Here is a 25,081-nt window from a genome sequence, read left to right as displayed (position 1 = left end):
CTTTTTCTTCTTTCAATTGATACGTATGAAAACTACGTTTGCAATTTTTAAATAACTAGATAAGTTTCGAAATTGTTCAATTGTGCTGCAAAAAATTTTGAAATTATTATTTGCCAAACTTCTTAGAAAATAATTGATCGCGTGGAATGATCTTGTTAATTTTCTGCTTCTTTCATGTCGTTTATTTTATCGACGCTATACACATAAATAGGAGGAGGTTTGTTTACAATCGTGTGAACTGGACTATCATTGTCCATGTTGATAAAAGATAAAGCCGTGAATCGGTTTTTTTGTTATGGTAATTGATTCTAATGGTTTCGGTGTTATTTTACGTTTTTTTTTGCTAATTACCTGCCAAGAAACGCCGGTTGTGTTCAGTATTTCTGCATTGTTTTGTTGAGAGTTATTGCTAGATATACTTGCATTTGTAATGCGCTGGTGCTCGGAATGGGGCTACTTGGAGTATTAATGTTTCATTTCTTCTAATGTATCCATATTGTTGAGAACATTAAATGTTTGAACTATTAGACCGTTGGTCTCTCGGTCCCCACCGACGGGGGACATTTCACTGAAACTTATACCTGATAAAAGGTTTTGTTTACACTTTGTCACAAAATTATTTCAGATAAATACTGATTTAATTCACTTTAAATATCGAATGTTTTGCTTTGATCCGATGTTATCGGTACCGTGTCCGAAGACTGAATGAAATATAAAGATGCTTTTATTTTCAGAATTACGGCGTAATGGTCCGAAAAAGCTATCGGTACTATTTTGCAGTGTATAATTTTGTTATTTATATTGGAATCTACATAGAACCGCCCAATGTAGATGCAGAACCGCCTCTAAGAAATGCGTATCCTGATTCATTCTTATTTTTTGTTTACATGCATCTTTTAGTTTAAGCTGATCCACTAATCTTTTTAAATAATTTTTTAGGCCACACTATTATTTGCTCGGCCTTTTTGTCTTATGCGTTAATAACACAGTTATTACCTATTTCTTTTTCAAATAATTATTCTCTTTTGGATCTAAATCCATTTCCAGCATGTGCATAGACATTGATGAAATTTATTTCATCTATTTTTGCTCCTATTATTCTGGAATTTTTATGTATATGTATATTTTTAAATTCTATACCAGATCTTATCAAGATTGCTGTTCCTCTTTGATTCTCATTTAAATTTAAGATCCTTTATATTGGTCAAATAAAAATGCTTCCTTAAATTATTAAGTTTATTTTAAATGTTATTTGGTTCACGGATCAGCAAGAAGAGGAGATATTTCCACAGAGTCTTGACATAAACATAAATATTAAATGGCGGATACAAATGTTGTAAACGTCACTAACGTAATAGCGGATAGCGGGACATTTGAATTACAATATATATACATTACATTTGACATAAGAAAAAATGTGACAAACAATTTTGTCCACATATGGCTTAACAAAAAATAAAATCGTCTTCATTTATCTCTTGTAACATAATAATGCCTAAATCATATTTTCTTATGATTTTTGTAAATAAAATTTTTGTTGTTAAACTCCTTATACCATTCATATTTATTGTTGCTAAGTTTCTAATTTTGTAATTATCTATGTTTATTAATAGTATATTTGTTTTTTTTTTATTTATGTAGTTTATAATTTTGTTTGCTGGAACTTCTCGTACCGCAATGAAATATTCGAGAAATATTAAACGTTTTCAATATATTAATACAAATACTATAACTTTATTTATATAATTTATAATTTTCTTATTTGTTTGTTTAAATCTTCTTCGGGTTTTTTTTACCATATTCTTTATTTGACTTTGACGATTCATCTTGTTCAATTAACATTTTCTCATTGGGATCATTTGACAATCATGACAAACTTGATGCTTTTATATCAAACCTGCTAATGATTTGATTGATTACTTCATCTGTTTTTGAGTAGAAGTTTTTATTATTTTGTTTCTTTTGGTGTTATTTCTATTGTTATGATTCTTCTTATCTATTTTTGTCGATTCTTTTTTATTTCATTTGCCGTTGTAACATTACTTCTCTTATTGACAATAATTCTATTTACTTCTTTTTTATTACTATTTTTTTCTTCTTCATTTTTATGATCATTTTGTTTGATTTGTTTTCGTCTTTTTGGTATACAGTTTCCTCTATTATATTATCTTCTTATTATATATTGCTGGATTAATTTTTTCAACATATTTTAGTCTTTCATTTATTCTCATAATTACTGTGCAATCTTTTTTTATATGATTTATTTCTCCGTATTCAAAATATTTTCTTGGCTGTCCTTTTATAATTATTGTTGTATTTTTTACATTAATTTTAATATTTCAGGTATTTCTTTTGTTAGTTTCATAAGAAATGTTCTGTTTCCCGTGTAACAGTTAATTATGTTTTCTCCAGACCACATATCTTCCTGATATTATAAAACTCTCCCATATTCTGACATAATTTTTGTAATATAATCTTCTGAAATCTCCCACTGAACGTTTAGAAGTTTAATCCATTTCGGAGGTTTTTTCGGTTCACTAAGTTCTTAACCATACACGTATATGTACTTTCAATGGAGCAATTGCTCCTTCTATTACTTTAAAATTAAAAAGAAATGTATTAACTCTTTGGGGACGGCTGTCCACCTGAATGGACAAACATCTGTGTGAGACACAAGCTATTTTATAAACAATGACTCAGTTTATACCAAGGATGAGCAACCCGCGGCCCGCCGGATGTTTTTTTGTGGCCCGCCAAGCATTTCTCAACTACAGATTATTCTTCTAGATATTTTATCAAATATATAGCCCTGTAAAGGCTAATTTTGTTGTCAGTCAAATACTGGTAAAAACTGTTGTTTGCAGAAATAGCATTTTCTGATAAAATAAATATTAGTTTAACAATATTGCAGGAAAAATTTAGAACTTGTCGCGAAGTTTAAATCATCATGAATTTAAAAACTTCCTGATAATTTAGAGCGTGAATACGACGTGCTTTTCAATACCAAAGTATGTTAGCTTAATAGTGATGCAATGCTTAAAGAAATATACGACCCAAATGGTGAACTACAATTATTTTTGGATATGAAAGAACAACTGTAGTGCTTTCGTCATTTTGGTAATAAAGAATAATATCTTTTGTAGTATCTTGTTTCACATTTTATTTTCAGAAAAAGAAAATGTGAACAAATTTTAATCATGATTCTAAATGTTCAAAGCTAACAAAACAGCTGCGTTTTCATGTAAATGTTTTCTATGTAAATGTAAAAAAATGTAATATGTAAATTTACAATGCAAATAATACAGATGTAGAAATTTATTTTTTCAGTAAACACAGCAATTTTTTATAAATCTCACGTTAGCCCTGAGAAATTTTCGCTATTGAAAAAAACTCAAATCAAGTTATGATAAATTATTTTTTGGAAATAAGTATGGGTGCAAACATTTTGACTATAGATTTATATTCAGCGGTGAAAATACATCGGAAAACATGCCACACACCAAGCCTGACAACTTTTTTTTCTGGACCTGTGTTAATTTCAACCATGAAATTCATAAAAATTACCACCTATCAAAACTGAGTAAAACATATCAAAGCTGCATACGTGTTGCTACTTTCCATATTAAAAAAAAAAAATAAAGAACAAAGTTTAAAAAAAGGCTGATATTATATTGATCAGCTTATATAAAAAGCAGTGCCGAATTTCTTATTAAAGTTTTCAAGTAAATAAGTTTTTCTGTTTAAATATTATTTTGTTTTTTTTGTATTTTTGTATTATATTTAAAAACACTTACAGTATACACTCGTAATTATATAAATATATACTTTTTAAATTTTGTATTTTGGTTCTTATCTTGTGGCAATTTTGTTGCAGTTACATTATTCCCGCACTCAGTCAATAAATCTTTTGACTTAATTTTAGTTCAGACTTTTGAAAAAGCTTCAATTTTATGAATAAGCTTCAATTTTATTCAAAAAGAAAAATCAATTTATATTTATCATGGGTGTACGACTGCAACATTTTTTTAATTTTGTTTTTTATTTTAATTCTTTTAATGCGGAATGGAAAACTACATAAAAACTTCAAATTTTCATTATTATATAATAGTCATTTTAGTAGTCCAATCATTTTGTATTTAGCTCGGTAAACGATCAATTAATTATTATCGTCTTTTTTGTGAACCTTTTTAATTGCAATTCGATCAAGATTTTTTTGAGCTTATAAAAAAGATTTTTTTTTCTTTATTGAATTACAATCTGTCTTTACAAAAAAAGACATTCTTTACAAAAAAAAGACATTCAATAATTTTGATGATATATGAAATATTAAACATTAGATCTAAAAGGTTACCTTCTAGTAAGATATATTAAATTTAAATTTCGTGATTATGTAGAGTAAACTTAAAAATAAAAAGATCTATGAGGTAAATGAGTATAAATTGTGAAGTATAACAACAAATAAAAAACCATAACTATAACTAAACACAATAAAAATAAATAAAAATATAAATAAACAACTAAATAAGTAGTGCTGCTAATTAGAATGAATATATTATATATTATGTGGAGGTCAATGTCGGATCCGTCGAGGGGGTTTCTTTTCAGCCATTCGATGCCGTGCGACTTCAATAAATTCTTGGCCAGAATATTAGGATGGTTTTTGTACTCTGCTCTTATATTTTTGACTAATTAATTTAATTTCTTCATTAATGGTGTTTATGTTTAGGTCTTGATGGACTAACCAGTTCGGTGTGTATTTGGGGGCGTTTAGTATTTGTTACAGAATTTTGTTTGAATTATATATATTATGTGGATCAATGTTATCCGTCGATTTTCTTTTAGCATTCGATGCCGTCGACTTCAATAAATTCTTGGCCAGAATATTAGGATGTTTTTGTACTCTGCTCTTATATTTTTGACTAATTAATTTAATTTCTTCATAATGGTGTTTATGTTTAGGTCTTGATGGACTAACCATTCGTTGTGTATTTGGGGGCGTTTAGTATTTGTTTCAAAAATTTGTTTTGAAATCTTTGTATAATTGCAATATTAAATTACGCGAATTATGTGTAAACCTCTGTTCAAAGTACTCGAAAGGTGATAGCTTTTTCCATGTTGCTTCTAGCCCATGAATTGTCACTTTTTCTTAGGGGTGGAACATGGACAATTGGTCTCTTGATACCTCGGGTCGCTTTCCATAACGATCTGTTACTGATAGGTTGGTGATGTAGTCATGAAAAGAACGATTTCTATACTCCGCTAGCTTTATCTTGAGATATTTTGTAACTCTGTTAAGTTCTGTTTTATCGCAAGGAGCTCTGCTAAGCTGCCATTACTTTCTGATTTCCTTTATCGGTTTATAAGAAATCTAATACTGCGCGGGTACTGCTCACTACTTTTCATCAAAGGTAAGATGTAAATTTGGTCAGCTAGGTTTTTAATGGTTGTCGTAAAATAATTAATGGAATTATTCAAGTCTGCTTCATTCTTAAGTGGCACATTACAATTGAGGACTTCGTCGACACCTTTTTGAAACACATCCCAGTTTAAAAATTTGTATGAACATTGAAGTTGTTTGTACTCCATTGGTCGCCCATTATAAGTAATAATAATTGGAAAGTGGTCCGAACTGAGATCTAGACTAGATTCCGCTTTAAGTTGATGACTTCCAGTGCCTTTAAAAATACAGAAATCTAATACATCTGGAATCTTATTCAGATCGCTAGGCCAGTAGGTCGGCTCACCAGTCGAAATGCATGAGCAATTGTTGGACTGAATTGCCTTAAGTAATTTATTGCCTCTTGGATTATTAATTCTGCTACCCCATTGAACATTTTTGGCATTGAAATCGCCTCCACTCTTCTACTACGATGTTTGTAGCTGGATGTAGTCTTTGGAGATAAATGTTGATGGATATTGTTTTATTGAAGATTTAATTAAAATTGCGCTACCCCCATGAGCTGAACTATCTGGATGATTAGAATTATAAATAATATATCCTGAAATTTCAAAAAACTTCTACAGGTAAAATGTTTCTGAAATAAGCATTACATCTATATTTTGTTCCTTCAGAAAATATAGGAGTTCTTGGCGATACTGCACAAGACCGTTTGCGTTCCATATTCCTATGCGTAGATAATCCATTAATTCAATCGGTTTTCTTGTACAGCGGCTGTTAGGAGATTGAGCATAACGCTCATCCGATCTACTAGTGTCTTCAACATTGATTTCAACTCATTGAAATCGTTTTGATTGTTGTTTGGTGAGTTTGATGTGTTTTCGAAATTTTCATTGTTGTTGTTGTTACCGGTGCTACAGGTTTGTGAATTAATCACTTGAGCATAGGATGTACCTGGTTTGACTGTAGAATAATTTATTCTGTTTTCATTTGTTCTTTCTCGAAGGGGTGGAAACTTTTGTGCTATGGCCTCTATATATTTCGCACCCTTTATAGTTAGCTGGGTGATTTCCTGTTTTACAAAGTACGCATTTTCGAAACATGATCACCTGCGCATTCACGCACCTTGGCCGTCTATAGCAATAAGATTTTGTGTGCCCATATCCTTGACATCTTTTGCATTGTGGTATTTTTTTTTTAACTTCCCGAAGGAGAAGTTTATGTTTTCATCAAAAAATCCGAATCGCTAATTTTATGTTTTCTCGACGTTTCGAGCCATTCTGAATCAAATGAGACCAAATTTGGAAAAAGTATGTGTGTGTGTGTGTGTGTGTGTATGTGTGTGTGTGTGTGTGTGTGTGTGAACAGATTTTTTGCCGTAAATCGACGTTTTCTCCAAAACGGTTGGACCGATTTCAAAAATTTAAAAGCCATTTGATGTATCTCGATAAGGACTATCGTCTCTGAGTTTTGGGCGGCGATCGGCCGGGCCGTTTCTTTGTAAATTGCAGAAAAGTAAAAAATTTTCGTCCACGTTTTAGCCCGCAATTCTGAATCGATTCTGAAAATTCAAAAACCGTTCGATAGATATTGGTTGGGAATCGTGCTGATTAGTTTTTGGTAAAGATCGGCCGGGCCGTTTTCTTGTAATAAAGTTTTTAAAAAAAAAATTTTGACTATTTTTATGATTATTTTTTTGACGATAGATACCATAGTTTTCTAGGCCATACTAAAATATTACGGTCCTACGACAACTGGTTCAGCTTTAAAAATTCGTCAAAGTTTGCAAAAATCAGTATGGTCTTTTTGGCATTTGTCAAAATTAGACTTTTGATCGACGTTTTCTCAAAAACGCCTGAACCGATTTTAGAAATTTAAAAGCCATTTGATGTATTTCGGTGAGGACTATCGTTTGTCAATTTTGTGCAACGATCTGCCAAGCCGTTTCTTTGTAATTTGAAAAAAAGTGTTGAACTTTTCGTCCACATTTAAGCTCATCCTACCGAACCGATTTTAAAAAATCAAAAACTGTTCGAAAGATATCATTTGGGAATGATGCTGATTAATTTTAGGTGAAAATCTACCGAGCCGTTTTCTTGTAATTAACTGTTGAAAAAAAGTGTTAAATTTTCGTCCACATTTAAGCTCATCCTACCGAACCGATTTTGAAAAATCAAAAACTGTTCGAAAGATATCATTTGGGAATGATGCTGATTAATTTTAGGTGAAAATCTACCGAGCCGTTTTCTTGTAATTAACTGTTGAAAAAAAGTGTTAAATTTTCGTCCACATTTAAGCTCATCCTGCGAACCGATTTTGAAAAATCAAAAGCTGTTCGAAAGATATCATTTGGGAATGATGCTGATTAATTTTAGGTGAAAATCTACCGAGCCGTTTTCTTGTAATTAACTGTTGAAAAAAAGTGTTAAATTTTCGTCCACATTTAAGCTCATCCTACCGAACCGATTTTGAAAAATCAAAAACTGTTCGAAAGATATTAGATGGGAATGGTACTGATTAATTTTAGGTGAAAATCTACCGAGCCGTTTTCTTGTAATTAAATGTTGAAAAAAAGTGTTAAATTTTCGTCCACATTTAAGCTCATTCTACCGAACCGATTTTGAAAAATCAAAAACTGTTCGAAAGATATTAGATGGGAATGGTACTGATTAATTTTAGGTGAAAATCTACCGAGCCGTTTTCTTGTAATTAACTGTTAAAAAAAATTTAAGCCGTTTTTCATGGAACTTTTTTTGGCGATATACATCATGGTCTTATAGAACTTACTGTAATATTACGGCCTTACAACAAGTAATTTAATTTTAAAAATTCGTCAAACTTTGCTAAAATTATTATCGTTTTTTTTTAAAGTAGGATTGATGAAGTATATTATTTACACATTTTTTGATCAAGTCGATTATTTACACATATCGGGAAGTTCATGTAATTTGCCTCAAGGCTAAATACCAAACCAACTAGTTTCGATTTTTAGCTTCAACGATAATTTTTTTTCGGTTTAGAAATTCAATTTTGTATATTTTGCTGTTATTGTTTTTTCGTTCTAATTCAACCAAAAACAGATTAAGTGGAACTTTTTTGGTTTTGTGCACCATATTTTCAATACGCGCTACAGTGTGGCCATGTGTTCCAATCTCTGTTTTTAAGTCATTAATATCAACACTGTGGTGAAGATTTCTGATAACTACCTTAAAGGTTCTTGCGTTTCTGTCCTGGAACGAATGCATGTCCGTATTTCTAAGTTTCAAATGTTTGAGAGTTTTGTCGTACGTATGCGAATCAGCAACTTGTATTTTTTCCGAGTTATTGTTTATTATTTTATTAGTGTATTGTTTAGGTGCGTGCATATCAAGTAATCCTATTTAAGGTTAAATGTCATTAACCTTATGTACGAAAATAGGTGGTGGTTTATTAATAATTCTTTTGACCTCATTTGCAGGCTCAGGTATATTTTGTAAAACATCGAAAAACTTGCTTGTTTTTGCAGGATTGCTTAACCAGTAATTTTCCTTTAATTTTTCGAACTTCTTCTTCTTTTTGTTGTTTGGATGATAGGCGCGAATAGTAATTTTGAAAAATTTGTCTGTATGAATGTCTATTTCAAGCTCATCTTCACTACTGCTTAATTCACAAATATTACTAGTCGTTTTGCCATATTTAAAACCGCTCGGTCGTTTTAAATATCAAAAAAAAAGTCTATATAGCAAAGAAAAAGGCTAAAAATACTAATGAAATAACTTAAAAATTATTTTCAAAATACAGCACTGTTTATCACTGCTATATGTAATTTATTCTATTTGGTGCAAACTGAGTAATTGCAGTTTGTTTACGTAACTGTTCTGAAATAAATTCAGAACTGGTATATGAATCGTCGGCGATTACACTTGCCGACTCAATAATTAAATTATTTATTGCGAACCCCAAACTCGAATTAATCAATTTCCGTTTAATTTTATTTATTTTTTTCAAAAACAAAAAGTGGTCTTGCTAGCTTAATATTAAATCTAGTAGCGCCACGTGTTTTTTTTTAAACGGCACGTAGTACAATTTTTTTTGTGGTGCCAATTAGTGCAAAATAAGTACTAAATAATACAACAGGTCCAGATCGATTTTGCTAATTTGTTCTTGCTAGCTTAAGAGAGGTAGTACATGTTCTATTCATGCATTTTTTCAAGTGTTTTATTCAAGTATGGATCTAAATGGTAATCAGCACAATAATCAACATCAAATAAAATGATACTGTTCTAAATTCATTCTAAACATTACTCGGTTATTAACCTCCCGAAGGAGAAGTTTGTTTTCATAAAAAAATCCGATGCTCGACCGATCCGATGTTCCGATTTTATGTTTTCTTGACGTTTCTAACCATTCTGTATCAAATGCGACGAAATTTGGAAAAAATAGGTTTGTGTGTGTGTGTGAACAGATTTTTTTACCGTAAATCGACGTTTTTTCCCAGAACAATCGTTTCGTCAACACAAGCAGCAAGTTTTTTGAATAATTCTAATCGGATGCTTATTTCGCTCAAAAACTGCCATTTTTCGAACATTTAGCTCGGTATCTCAGAAACGGCTGGACATGACTTTGCCAAAAACTAATCAGCATATCTCCCTATCAAAAGGAATCGATTGTTTTTTGAACCATTCAAATCGTCTGTTCCGTGCGCTCGAAAAAAAATTTTTTTTAATTACGATATTTATTACAACTTTTAAATAATTAACATCTAGCAATAATAATAAATAATAACACAAATTTAAATAAATAAGAGTGCAAATGACAGAATTTACATGAAAATAATATCCGTAGTAACGCCCAAAAAGATGGGCGAAAAATTGTATCCATACATACACACACACATCCATTTTTTCTGAGGTATGCCAAAATGTTTAAAAACCTTCAAAACTTGAAGAAATGTAAAAAATTTCAATTTCGATTTCTGGACGATTACAATAACTTACTCTGCGGGAAGTTAAAAAATATAATTTATTTTAGTATAAACACTATTTACAGAGTTACATTTGTCGACATATTATATTAGGATTAGCCAATCTCAATATAAGCAAAGAGAGATTTTTGTACTAGCATTTCACTCCGCAAAAGATGAACTTGAATCTGGCGCCATTAACATTTTGCCTCCGTTGGCAGAACTGCGTCTAGTCGAGTGAGTGCAACTATTAATCTGTGGTCGTGTTCAAGTCACGTGTTCTGTGTCCTAGACATATAATAATTGTTCTGTTTGTTCATTAATCCATTATGTTGCTTCGTGCTGCGCATTAGTTTCAACGTATTTGTGTTTTGGCCTGTTTGTGTTTTGGTGTTTATTTCTATTTTATTTAAATTCAGTGCTTTGGTGGACAAATAATCAAATGGCCCAAATTGGCGTTAAAATTGTTTGCAGATTTTTGGTTAGTATTTTGATGAATTGTTAATTCAATACGTGAAACAAAAACAAAGAATTTGACAGCATTCTATTTCGTATTCGCTTTGATTTTATATGTTAAATATTCGTTAAAAATGTTGGTGCTTTCCATGCTTTTGTTGCAACACGCGGTTGATTTAATATAAAACACAATGTTTGTTTTATTTATGATTATTATGTACATACGCAAGTACTTTATTTATTGATATCATTTCCAATTTCATAGAAACGCTATGACTAATGATGAATATTCTATTTTAACACTGTAGTTGACATTAATTTTGTTTCCTTTTGGGGCTATTTTAAATTATTATTTTTATTTCTATATATGTATTACTATAATATTCTTCACTTTCAGGTGTCGGAGAAGAAATTTTCATCAACATAATGGAGAGCAATGTGAATGTTTTGCCGTACAAAATCATCCTACATTTTATAGTTATGCAAAGTACACTGAGTAATGATTTTGAGCAAGTAGGTACTTGCAAGCTTTTATTGCGATGGATATAATCCTGATTAGTATTATCAAAAATGCTTAGTAATAGCAAAAATTACGAAACACTTAAAGCCACATGCTGCCAGAATTCCATGAATGAAATTCTAGACATTTGATCTGCTTTTATTGTCGGATCCTGCAAGCAAAAAGTATGTCTATATATTTATTAACAGTTATCAGCAAATGTTGTCTGTATAATTATGAGTTTAGCTGTTAGCTCACAATTCACAAATTTTACAATTGCTAGCAAATATATTTGATTTTGTTGATGACACTCTGTTGATAATTTCAATGATTAAATTTGATATTAACTTACTATGGAACAGATTAAACTTATGTAGCATTGTTTATGTTTCTTGGTATAATTCTTTTATTTGTTTGTCATTTTACTATCCTCAATTTTTAATTTTGTAACAATTTTATATTTTCTCATGTTAAAAAGTCGCACGATTAACTTCATGATTTTTTTCTTCACATAGTCTCTACTATACTTAGACGGTGGTCTGCTTTCTGTTCACAACATAAAATTTTAAATATCAAGTTTTACATTGTTTCCAATTGTTTTGATAGGATTGTAAGTGCAAAGCCATGCATGAGAACTCCCGAATTCATTGTGGAATTGAAATTGAAGTTCATTAACAGATACTTGTTGTAATAAGTTTATAGTAATGGTTTCTTTAAATGTTTCAAAACAAAACATTATCATATTTGAACTTGATACTTAATATCGTTCATACCATGAACCATTATTAGCTGAGCTTGGGAACTAATTTTATGTTAACAATGCTGGCAAATTGTTTTCCTCTACAAATTAAGTAATGAAAGCACTTGTATTTAACCTTGCAATATTTTTGAATCACAAGATTTATTATTATATTACCCTGGTGACAATAGCATATATTTCAAATACAAATTGCTATCTTCTATTCCAACAATCAATAAAATAATCAGTAAACATTTTTACATATATAGATATGTGATATCGTCAATAAAATCATGAACATCTTCAAAAATTAATTTTAAAATCCATGGAATTTCATCTTTAAGAACTTCAACAATTTTTCTTAACTCAGAACGGAATTATATCTATTTTTTAACTTAAGTAAGTTATAATATTTGCAAAAAAATTGAAAATGAAAATCTTTATATGTCTTTACGTTTCAGAGGTTTCTGAATATTTTGGCATACCTTAGAAAAAATGGATGTATGTGTGTGTGTGCGTGTATGTATGTGTGTGCGGATACAAATTTTCGGTAGTAAGCATCAGTATTATAAATGTAAAATTTGATGGATTATTGCTGTCAGAATTGTGTCAACAGCTAATTTCATAATCTCAGTTGCAAATACATGTTCATCGGTACTTCAGTAATATTAGCATTCTTGTATTAAATTAACTTTTGAAAATATACTTTTAATAGTATACGCCGCAGTCGCAATAAAAACGATTTGAATATTTTAAATAATATGTAACTATTCATTTGCATTGCTTACTATGATAGTGTTCTGCAAGTACTCTTTAAATTTTCCAACAATTTTCTTGGAAAATCTTGATCTTTCTCGTTCATCGACGAATTGCACAATTAAGTAAATTTTCGTGGAATTTATTTCAAACTAATTTGCACGTTTTTTAGCATAGCCTTCGAAATGAAAAATGTGTTATTAAGATCGATATTACGTCTCTATATAGATATCCCATAGTGGTATCTGACTCGTGATCACCGTACAACTTAAATATTAATATCATTAAACTAATATTAAGTACATTAAGTTTAATATTATTAAACTTTTAATCTAACATATTTACAGTTAAAATGCAAAAACTTCTCTTGAATTAATTGACATAGTTCAATTTGAGAGAATGTGGTAAACTTGATTCAATAAGTGTATTTTGGGAAGATGTGATAAAGATTATATTACTCGTTCTGAAATAACTTTTTCAGCTAAATATGTTACTTGTACTCAGTGCCGGATTTAAAATTTGGCGCCCCGGGCAGTGACAAAAATGCCGCCCGCTGCCTGAAATTTTACTTATAGTTTTTATGTCTGTTTGCGCCGCACCTGTGTAGGTTGTCGGACCTGTAAAAGGTTTGTTTTTCTACTTGGACAACACGTTTCAAATTTAGGCAATCGGGCAATTCTGACTGATTAAAAAGGCCGATGCAGGCAATAGTTTTATCATTCAAATTCATTCTTTCCGTGTCTTTCATTCGTTCAGGTACTTTCAGTTCCCTTCAGTGTTCGAATTCCCTTTCAACATTTCCAACCGACTACGCTGATGTTTCCAGATCCAACCAAATAGCTGCCGCGGCTTGGACTTCCAAACAGATAACATTTTTTCATGCAATATTAATTAGTGTTCATTTTTGTTTTTCATTTATATAAAATTTATATAGAATATATTTTAGTTTATTATTAATTACGGATTAAGAAGAACTTTATTTTTAATTTATATTAGTTTTCCAATTAGTTTTTGTTTTCTGAATACATTTAATTTTTTTATTATTCCTCGGAGTATAAAATACTTCGAAAGGGGTTGAGAAACCCCCCAACATCAACATTTGGTCCTTCGAGCCGGATCCTAATTATTATTAGGATTAATTGGGTGTATACAGAAAACAAAAATATATAATGGGGCCTAAAATCGATATTGGTGCAGAAATTGTACGTCTAACCGCCAAAGAGAGACGTACTTCTCAATTGTGCAAGAAACGTACGATCTATCACAACAGATTGATGTACCATCAAACAAGACACAATTTCTCGAAAATTTATACATTTCTGAAAATGCTCGTGAACAATTCATTCAATTGTGTGATGAAATAAACAAATTAAAATATTTAGATAATCCTAGTTTTATTCCGGAATATTCTGCAATAAAGGCCCTTGAAACGATGTACGCCAAAATAAAACACGCTGAGAAATTATTAGAGAATAAAAATGTGCATAGTTCTTCAATTAAAGACGTTGTACCCAAACAACATTTACCGTCCATTGAAGTACCTAAATTCTCAGGTGATATTCAACAATGGCCATTATTCTATGAAACATTTAATTCACTAATTCATGAAAATACCGAGTTAGATAATGTATCAAAATTCCATTTTTTAAAAGGAGCGTTACAGGGTCCGGTATTAAAAATATTTCATTCGATACTACCGACCGCAAATAATTATCAAATTCTTTGGGAAGCGCTCATCAAAAAATACCAAAATAAACGCTACTTAGCCACAAATTATTTCAAACAACTATTATCATTCAAAACCATTTCATCTGGACAAATAAATTCATTCCTTGAAAAATTCGATACCGCGGTGCAAGCGCTCTCCCAATTGAATATTCCCGACGCCTATGATTTCCTTATTACGTCACTAGCATTCTCGAAACTCGATCCGTTGTTACAAGAAAAATTCGAGCATTTTTATCAAGGTGAGTTTCCCAAATATCAAGACCTCCTGCATTTTCTTCAAAAGTCACAACAGGCAAAAAATCAAGTATATGGTATGACCAACAATTTCACTAATGACAAACCCAATTACAAAAACACAAAAATTAGCCGGTCATTTTTGTTGAAAAATAAATATGATAACAAATGCTTTGTGTGTCGGGAACAACACAGAGTGTTTACTTGTTCGAAATTTCTATCATTGAGTCTACCTGATCGGCGATCCCTTATTCAAAAATTAAACTTATGCGACAATTGTTTGGGTCATAAGATAACGACTACATGTCGATCGAATAAAACCTGTTTATTATGTAACGAACGACATCACTCGTTATTGCATACTGGCAGCAATTTTGCGAGTACGGATCAAAATAATCTTTCTAATTCCAAATCAAATAGTACGGTTTTATGCGCATTTAATCAAAACAAAATCGCACATCATATTACCATATTGCCGACAGCAGTAGTAAAAGTTACTACTAGAAAAGAAAACATTTTATTACGTACAATTATTGATTCGGGAAGCGATAGAAATTTTGTGACATTAACTTGGTGCAAAAAGGCTGATTTACAAATTCTTCCAATATCAACCCAAGTGATCGGGTTAGGCAATTCGTCACATAAAGTTATTGGATTAGTTAATTTCACTTTGAAATCTTTAATCGATTCTTATCAGTTATCGGTCTGTGCATACGTAGTACACGAGATAGTGGGAAAGCAACCACAAATTACCATTCCGATTTCATCCATCAAAACATTTCTGAATTATCCTTTAGCGGATCCTAACTTTCATACACCCCAGGAGGTCGACGGAATTTTGGGTTGCGATGTTTTTGGCGAAATTCTTGGCACTAATCAGGTTAAAAATGATAAAGGATTACCTGTGGCCCTAGAAACCCGGTTGGGTTATCTAATATTAGGTTCCATTCCTGATTTATATGAAAATACCGGCACTTCTACTAATTTATGTAATGTTTCAGATTCAGATTTTCATTTACAAATGAATAAATTCTTACAATTAGAAGACATTCCCGAAATAATCCCCTCTTCTAACGATGATTTATGCGAAAATCATTTTACTACAACTACTACGCGATCTCCAGATGGACGATATGTAGTAGCGCTGCCTTTTAAAAGTGAAGGCAGGAATTTATACAAATCATTTCATTTAGCCTTAAAGCGATACCAAATGCTTGAAAATAAATTTTTGAAATATCCCGAATTTCATAAAAAATATGCCGCCGTTATAGAAGATTACCTGACTCAAAACCAATTATCCTTTGTCGATTATTGTCCGGTAGATCAGGAAGTCGATGATTTTATTAAAATAAAAAATGGATATTATATTCCACATTTCGCAGTCGAAAAAGAAAGTTCCTCCACGCCTTTACGCGTTGTGTTTGATGCATCTGCGAAAAATTCAGAATTCACTTCCTTGAACGAAATTTTGCATGTTGGTCCTAAATTACAAACCGACATTTGTTCAATCCTTCTAAATTTTCGTTTCGGGCCTATAGCATTAACAGCTGATATCAAACAAATGTATCGTAATATTTGGGTTCGTAAACAAGATAGAAAATATCAAAAAATCTTATGGAGACCGTTTCCCGATGCACCCATTGGCATCTATGAATTAAATACTGTAACTTTTGGTCTATCGTCATCTCCCTTTCAAGCTATCAGAACCATCAAACAACTTTCCCGAGACGAATGTTCCAAATATTCTCAATCTATTTCTAGAATTCTTGAGAACGATGTCTATATTGATGATGTGGTTACAAGTATCGACTCCTTGGATAGCGCTAAAACCATTTGCGAAGGTTTGCAGACTGTATTATCGTCTGGTGGTTTTGAATTAAAAAAGTGGGAATCTAATAATTCTAATCTGCGTAAACTTTTTCCTGATTCTGATGTACAAAATAAACATTTCTCTAAATCGGATTTTCAAATGGAATCTTCTACAAAGGTATTGGGATTAAAATGGGATCCCTTATCAGATAATTTTTCATTCGAAATAAAGCTTACGTGGAGAAAATGGACAAAGAGACAACTTCTTTCAGTAATAGCGCGAATCTGGGATCCTCTGGGTTTCCTAACTCCGATAGTTGTTAAGATAAAAATATTATTGAAAAAAATTTGGACATTAAAAATCGATTGGGATGAGGAATTACCATCATTTATTATTACATCATGGTTAGCCGTATATTCCGAATTAGAGCATCTTAATAACTATCAGATTCCGCGTTATCTCGAAACGTCAAAACAAAACAAATGTACATTATTTGGTTTCGCGGATAGCTCAGAGCAAGCGTATGGAGCGGTAGTTTATATTAAATCTCTTGGCAATCCGAATTTCTTATTGATTTCAAAATCACGAGTAACACCGATTAAAAACCAAACATTAGCCAGGCTTGAACTTTGTGCCTGTCATTTACTGTCAAAACTTCTGAATTTTATATTAACGAATAACCAACATAGTATAGATTTTGATTCCATTTACTGTTTTTCCGATTCTATGATTGTCCTTCACTGGTTAGCAGGACCGGCTACTCGTTGGAAAACATTTGTAGCCAATAGGGTAACAAAAATACGGGATCTCATTCCTAATGCACAATGGCTTCATATTCCTTCTAATCAAAATGCAGCCGATTGTGTTTCTCGAGGTCTTCGACCTAAGGATTTTATCCAACATAAGAATTGGTTGTTTGGGCCGGATTGGTTAAACGGTCCTATATCAACTTGGCCTGCAAAAACGGTTGAACCTTCCGGAGATATTGATCAAGAAAGAAAAGCTAACGTTCTATTAGTAAAGAGTGTCATACCATCGATCAATCCTTTATATGAATTAACGCAAAAATTTTCTAATTGGTGCAAACTTGTAAGAATTTTCGCTTATATATTGAAGTTTTGTAAAATTATAACAAATCGAAACCGACTTTTGACTTCAGATTTGAAACAAGCCGAGGTAATTATTATTCGTTTAGTCCAAGAACATCATTTTCCCGAAGAATTCAAACTATTAACGAACGGAAAGTCTTGTTCGAAGAAGTTTTGCCGACTAAATGTGGTTTTGGATTCTAATAATTGTTTACGCGTTAAAGGTAGATTAGGATTAACAACTAATAACAATCCATTTCTTTTGCCAAAAAAAGACCAAGTAGTAAATTGTCTTATATATTACTACCATATTAATAATTTACATACTGGATCAAACTTAGTATTATCTTTATTGAGGCAAAAATATTGGATCTTGTCGGCTCGTGCAATAATTCGTAATCGTCTTCACAAGTGTATAACTTGTTTTCGACAGAATCCGAAACCCATTTTTCCATTCATGGGCGACTTACCAGTACCGCGCATAACAGCCAGTAGAGCTTTCCTAAACGTCGGCGTTGATTATGCAGGCCCCTTCAATATCTCCATGAGTCGTCACAGAGGCGCTCGAACCTACAAGGCTTATATATGCTTGTTCATCTGTTTAGCCACTAAGGCGATACATCTCGAATTAGCTTCAGATTTAACAAGCGATACATTTTTAGATTGCTTGAAACGATTCCTAGCCCGGCGTGGTCCTATTAAATGTGTTTACTCCGATCGTGGAACCAATTTTATAGGAGCCAAAAATACTCTTGATTCCTTATTCCTTCTCCTAAATTCCGAAGAGTATAAAAAGCGTTTCAATGAATTATTGGTTTTGCATGATATTCAATGGAAATTTAATCCACCGTTTGCCCCACATTTTGGAGGTATATGGGAGGCGAATATTAAATCAGTGAAGACCCATTTGTTTAAAGTTATAGGGTTGCAAATTTTATCCTACGAAGAGTTTAATACAGTCCTCAATCAAATCGAAGCCTTACTGAATTCAAGACCGTTATGTTGGCTGAGCAATGATCCGTCGGACCCTCAGCCTCTTACGCCTGCGCACTTTTTAATGCAAGAGCCTCTGTCGGATTTGCCCGTTGACTATGAAAACTTGAATTTGACTAAAAGAAAACAATTGTTAGATCATATTGTCGCTTCTTACTGGAAGCGATGGAATGTGGAATATCTAACCGAGCTACAGGTCCGACAGAAATGGAATACAGTCACTAATCCTATTAAAAAGGGTGATTTGGTAGTTGTAAAACAAGAGAATGCGCGTCCGCTCCATTGGGGGTTGGGAAGAGTTGAAGAGGTTTTTCCGGGCTCCGATGGAGTGGTTCGAGTAGCATTGGTAAAAACGGGAAATACCCTAATCAAGCGGCCTGTTGTCAAACTATGCCCCCTACCTCTTAATAGTTTATATCTGAATTATTCATTTCAAAAAAAAAAAAAAAACTTTTCTATCTCATGATATATTTGCTTCTATATATAGTTTTGCCAAATTTTCAATCTCCAGGGCGATGAGAACATCCCTCATAGTCTCTGGAAGATTCTTGTAAATGTCCAAAAATCTAGACCCTGGCGCGAAAATAAAACTTCCGCAATCTAGATTGTGTGAATGTGGTAGGTTGCGAGAGCGGGACCCTGGCGCGAGGTCAGGCTTCCGTAACCGATCTACTCTGAATGAAAGTTTGAATTTATTTTGGCAATTCTATCCTTCCTAATCATGAGGTTCACTATGTACCAATTTCGAGTATTTTCAGAAGTATAAAAGGCTAACCTTTTAGTCGGGGGAAAATGTTTGCGCCGCACCTGTGTAGGTTGTCGGACCTGTAAAAGGTTTGTTTTTCTACTTGGACAACACGTTTCAAATTTAGGCAATCGGGCAATTCTGACTGATAAAAAAGGCCGATGCAGGCAATAGTTTTACCATTCAAATTCATTCTTTCCGTGTCTTTCATTCGTTCAGGTACTTTCAGTTCCCTTCAGTGTTCGAATTCCCTTTCAACATTTCCAACCGACTACGCTGATGTTTCCAGATCCAACCAAATAGCTGCCGCGGCTTGGACTTCCAAACAGATAACATTTTTTCATGCAATATTAATTAGTGTTCATTTTTGTTTTTCATTTATATAAAATCTATATAGAATATATTTTAGTTTATTATTAATTACGGATTAAGAAGAACTTTATTTTTAATTTATATTAGTTTTCCAATTAGTTTTTGTTTTCTGAATACATTTAATTTTTTTATTATTCCTCGGAGTATAAAATACTTCGAAAGGGGCTGAGAAACCCCCCAACATCAACAATGTCTCACTTTTTTCAAAACTAAAAGAACTATTTTTTGCATTTATTTACTATAATAATATAACAAAATATTCATATTTATTTTAACTAAAAGCACTGTAAGTTTTGCACTAAGAACTTTCTTCACAGGCATATTCGACAAACTTTTTGTAATGCTAAATGGTTAATTAAATCTTCACTGTCTAAACATTGAAGTACATCTGATTCTATGCATAGAATTGCTAAGCTATTGAGTCTATTTGCACTCATCGTAAAACGTATGTAGTTTTTTTCTTCTTAAACAAGAAAACGATTGTTCTGCGCTACAGTTTGCTGAAGCTAAAGTAATAAATATTCAATAAGCAATTTCTACTTTCGGAAACTCAGTGTACAGTTTAAAAAGATCAGAAGGTGTTTTTTCCCATTTTATTTTCGGTGCAATAACTTGAAAGTGCACAAATTCGTTATCTAAGGAGGACCCGAGATCTGAAGGATATATTTTTCCTAAACTTTCAGCTTGTTCACGAATCTCTCTATCTATCCAAATTACTAAAGTTGATAATGACTGAAAATTTTTCTTGAATCTTTTCATGAGCTTTGCATCTTTTACGCAATGTAGAATGCAGATTGTCAAGTATTGCGTTAAAAGTATTAACTCTGACATCATCTTAACCTGACATCTGCACATCTCCATCTCGCGTTTCATCAGCATGCAATTTTCTCTTTCTTTGCCTGGAAACTACTGTTTTGTATTCTTTTATTTCAGAAAGTTCTAAACATACTATCAACTTTTTGCAATCTTTGGCTTACAGCATTGAATCTTGAAAGTAAGAAATTCCAAAGTATCTGCATAAATGCTGTTTGAAGTCGCTCCAATTGAATTCGAACGCCTTTAGCTTCTGTCTCGTAATTGCGTTTTCTGCGAATAATTAAAGTTTCAATTATTTCATTAAAATGTGCATTAGGAGCTTGAACCGCTTCATAACGAGCTGACCATCTGGTTGCAGATAAAGATTTTAATACAATTCTTTTGCCAGTATGAGACTGTAAGACTTCCCAGCGGTGCGTCGATGCAGTAAAGAAATTGTATAAAGTTTGTACTGTATTAAAGAATGCCACAGCTTCTGGTGCGTTTTCTGCTGCGTGAACTCCAACTAAATTTATAGAATGAGCAGCACAAGGGGCATGTTTTGCAAGATTATTAATTTCATGAATTCTCGCCTGTAATCCCGAATTTTATTAGTAATAAATTGTGATATAGATTAGCTTTTTTCAAATAATAATTTTTAGTGTCATTATGCTATTATGTCATTATGTCAAAAAAAAAGGTAGAACAAAAGCCAGAAAGCGTTGTTGAAAGACCAACTAGATCTGCAAAGAAGAATGTAAACTATGCCGAATCGCCGTTGATCAAATTAAATAAGGCAGCCAAAGGTGAGAAAGAAACAACTGTCAAGGCAGATAAAGCTAAGAAAGATATTGAAGTTGATAAAGTTAAAGCTCCAAAAGGTGGTAAAAGAAAAATTGATTCAGAGGGTACAAAAGAAATAAAAGATTCTGATGATAAAAAAACTACCACTGAAAGAGGTAAAAAGGAAAAATTTGAGGCGAACACCCAGGGCAAAACTGTTGCCGAAGAGCCTGCAAAAACTGAAAAACCTGTTGCTAAAAAAAGGCGCAAAGAGAAAAGTTGAAGAAAAATTGATACAAAGCCTACTGAATCCAAAAAGCAGAAAGCAGGGAAAGCAGCAAGCACAAAGCCAGGGAAAAAAGGTTCAAATCTAAAAGAATCAGCGCCAGAAGAAATTGAGACTAAAGTTGAGGAAGATGAAGATAAATTACAGAGTCCAGAAAATGAGATCAAAGAAATAGAACAAAAAGCCAAAAAACCATTGAAAAAAACGGCCACCAAGATCGCAAAAGGCAAGAATACTATAAAAAACAGCAATGAAGTTCAAGGTAATTAAAAGGCTAATGAGTAGTAGACATCAATGTTGAAGCATAATGCATTGAAATATTTTGTATAGAGCGTTGTTTCAGTGTAGTGCTGTGTATTATTTATGTTTACTATGATCTTAGAAATTGTGACATTTATTTGAAGTTTTGTTACAAAATTTTGTAAAGTTTTTGAAACCATAATAAAAATTATTACCATGAAATCATAATAATAAATCCCTGATAAATTATTAGCGTTTTCATACGATTGACTTCGGCAATCTGCAAGATCAAGATAAAAATACTCAAGAGTCGATAATAGAGCAACTAACAAATCCTCAGCTTTATGTCCAGAATTCTCAATAAACATGAGAATACGTTCAACAGGCTAATCATCTTTTTTCACATATCTGATAACAAAATAAAGTTGTTCAATGTGGGATATGTCAGGTGTGGAATCTACTATAATCGCGTAATATTTCGCCGATTTGACTTCTTGAATAGTGACATAAGATATCTCTGGAGTTCATTCTGGAAAAGCACTTCGCAGTCTTTAATGTTTTTTATAGTTTTTAGTGGGAACAACTTCTCACAAATGTTTTCATATTCTTCCTGCTGGACACTGTTATAGGGTAATGCCTTGACAGCACTTACAAGGCATTATTATAATATATATTTTACTTTCCTTTACGAAGTAGTGAAAAGATTCTGTTGAAAAATTGATAAGAATAAATCATAATTAAGACACAATAACTATGAGTCACATATTTTCTATCCGTGTCAATCTTTCCATCAAGGCTTCTACAGACAGAGGTCCCTCTGCCTAAGTGTCTTGATCAACAGTCCCAGACAACACAAGACATCCTGGAAAACGTCCACAGGATATCCACGCGCGGACATTCATTGTCCCTGCGATAGCCTTACGGATATCCTGCTTATCCTGATCTTATCCGAAACATGTTAATATGTCGCACCTATGGGACGTTCTGTAGGATATCCCGCGCGGGATATTCCGGACATAAACCGGACATGAATAGGATATAATTATGGAATTGTTTTTTACTTTTTAGATGAAAAATAAATTTGGATTAAAAATAAAATAAAAGAACACAATTTCACAAAGTAAACTTTTATTACAAAATAACAAAATCCTGAGATAATCTTATAACAAAATTTAATATATACAACTTTAATTCAAAATAACTTATTTCACAATATTAAAAATATAATTAATTCGGCATTCAATCCTAGTTTATGGTTGATTTTCTCTCCTGAAATAGAAAACAAATGAATAAATGCATATATATGTATATATATATATATATATATATATATATATAAGTTCTTTAAGAGCGATACATCAATCAAAATAGACAGAGATTTATAAAATAATCTCTAATTCCAAATATATCGACACAATTTGATGTCATTACGAGTGAATATTAAACTTGTTTTTTTACTTCTAAAAATGTGTACACAGCACAAATTTTGCACTAACATTGATACAACTAACCAGTCAATAATCATGATTTTTTTGTAAATAGGAAAAACATATAGTACACATCTCACAAAAATACCTTGTATAATATTTATTGGCACGTCGCAGCCAGCTTTTTGCAGCCTCTGAAACAGTAAACTATGTCTCATGCGGCAAATTTTTCAAAGCAATTCCTGGAATTAATTATATATTAGTTTAATTCATAATTTACAACACATCATAAGTATAAGATATATAAATTACCTGTGACGACATCGCAAGGCACTAGATCACAAAATTTATTTTTGCCCTTTCCTCGTCCCTAGCAAAATTCTTTGGCCAAACCATCATCAAAAATGGATTTTCATAGCTGGACTCTGATGGCTAAATACAGAATCTAAAGAGAAAGTTTGTTTAGTATATGATAAAGTTAACAAATAAAAATAAATCTATATAAACTTTTGATTACCAATTGTGTTTTGATATCTTTGCTCAGAAATATAGCCTCCACAAGTTGAAGCTCCTCCAACAAACATAGTGGAGAGCATTTCTTCTTTCTCAATCCTCTTTCAAACACAGCATTTGATACAAAATTAGGCATGGTTGCTGGATAAGCTGGCAAGGTAGAAATGTCAGCATTAAATTAAAAATTCTATTTGTACTAGTAACATAGTATTTCAAATAACAGTATACAGAAAGCTTTAATTACCATCGTTTATATCTGCCCCCTTTTCAATATGTTGGCTGCAATATTTATAACACACACGCACATATAATTATATAGAACACATAAAATTTCCACTATTATTACACAACTTAGAGTATTTTGATAGATAATATTAATTATTTATAACACACAATAATTCACATATAAGCGTATAACACACATAATTCGACATATAAGCGTCTGTTTGATGACGCTTAGCTTAACCTTAAAGGACGCAAAACCGACGCGACGAAAGAGAAAGGGACAAACATATACGTTTCGAGGTCTCAAGCCGTGCGCGTATGAGATCGACATGTCGTGAACCGTTCGTTATACCTGCTCGAGTCCTTTGGTTTTGAGACGTCCCGTTGCATATTCATAGGATATTCATAGGATATCGCGATATTAGGAGATTGTGAGGACAAGTGGGACATTCCCTGGCATGTCTTGTGCTGTCTGGGGTGCTTTGTTTTATAGCTATGGCCTGCTTCTTCCTTGCCATCTGCCCGGTTTTTAAGATTAAATTCAATCCTGTGTCGGCTGCAAGAGCATTAGTCAAATAAATATGATACAAAATTTTTTATACAAGTAACTACTCACAATAATCTTCCTTTTCCTCAACCTTATCTTCGAACATCCTATTGGTCCTCTTGCGGTGACCCCTTCCTTGCGGCCATCACTATGCGAGGCTTCACTATCCGCTGCCGCTCTTTTGGCCTTTTCATACGAAGCTAAGAATTCGAAGCAAATAAATATCACATAAACAGATAGTGTATAAACACTACAACCCATGTCCTGAAAAAAGGTAACTTACGAAAATATATTTCACAGGTAAACTTTCACCGGGTCCCATGTCTTCTTCGGTGCAAAGTGGCACACCGCAAATGCTGAATAGTGTTTGGTGCTCTTTGGAGGCCACCGCTTGTTTTATTTTTCATGTAGGTTATATGTTACCCACATGTTCCGCATTATTTCTTCAATGATCGAAGTGTAATTGTTTGTTTTTAATCCGAGAATATATAAAATGAGTAAACGT

General features: G+C 32.3%; 1 long non-coding RNA gene across 1 annotated transcript; it reads right to left on the bottom strand.

The window, feature by feature from the left end:
- Positions 1 to 23,444: 23,444 nt before the first annotated feature.
- Positions 23,445 to 23,894, bottom strand: LOC113380869. The gene is made up of 3 exons (XR_003367487.1): positions 23,809 to 23,894; positions 23,604 to 23,736; positions 23,445 to 23,533 (listed from the first exon to the last, which is right to left on the bottom strand). It is a non-coding gene; the product is annotated as an uncharacterized LOC113380869 (long non-coding RNA).
- Positions 23,895 to 25,081: the final 1,187 nt, after the last annotated feature.

This window comes from Ctenocephalides felis, unplaced genomic scaffold (genome assembly GCF_003426905.1).
Source record: "Ctenocephalides felis isolate EL2017-DRISC unplaced genomic scaffold, ASM342690v1 CF-g0.4_SCAFFOLD_02434, whole genome shotgun sequence".
In the NCBI taxonomy this organism is placed as follows: Eukaryota; Metazoa; Arthropoda; class Insecta; order Siphonaptera; family Pulicidae; genus Ctenocephalides; species Ctenocephalides felis.
The sequence above is the reverse complement of the archived record's forward strand: the minus strand, read 5'-3'. Positions and strand labels throughout refer to the sequence as shown.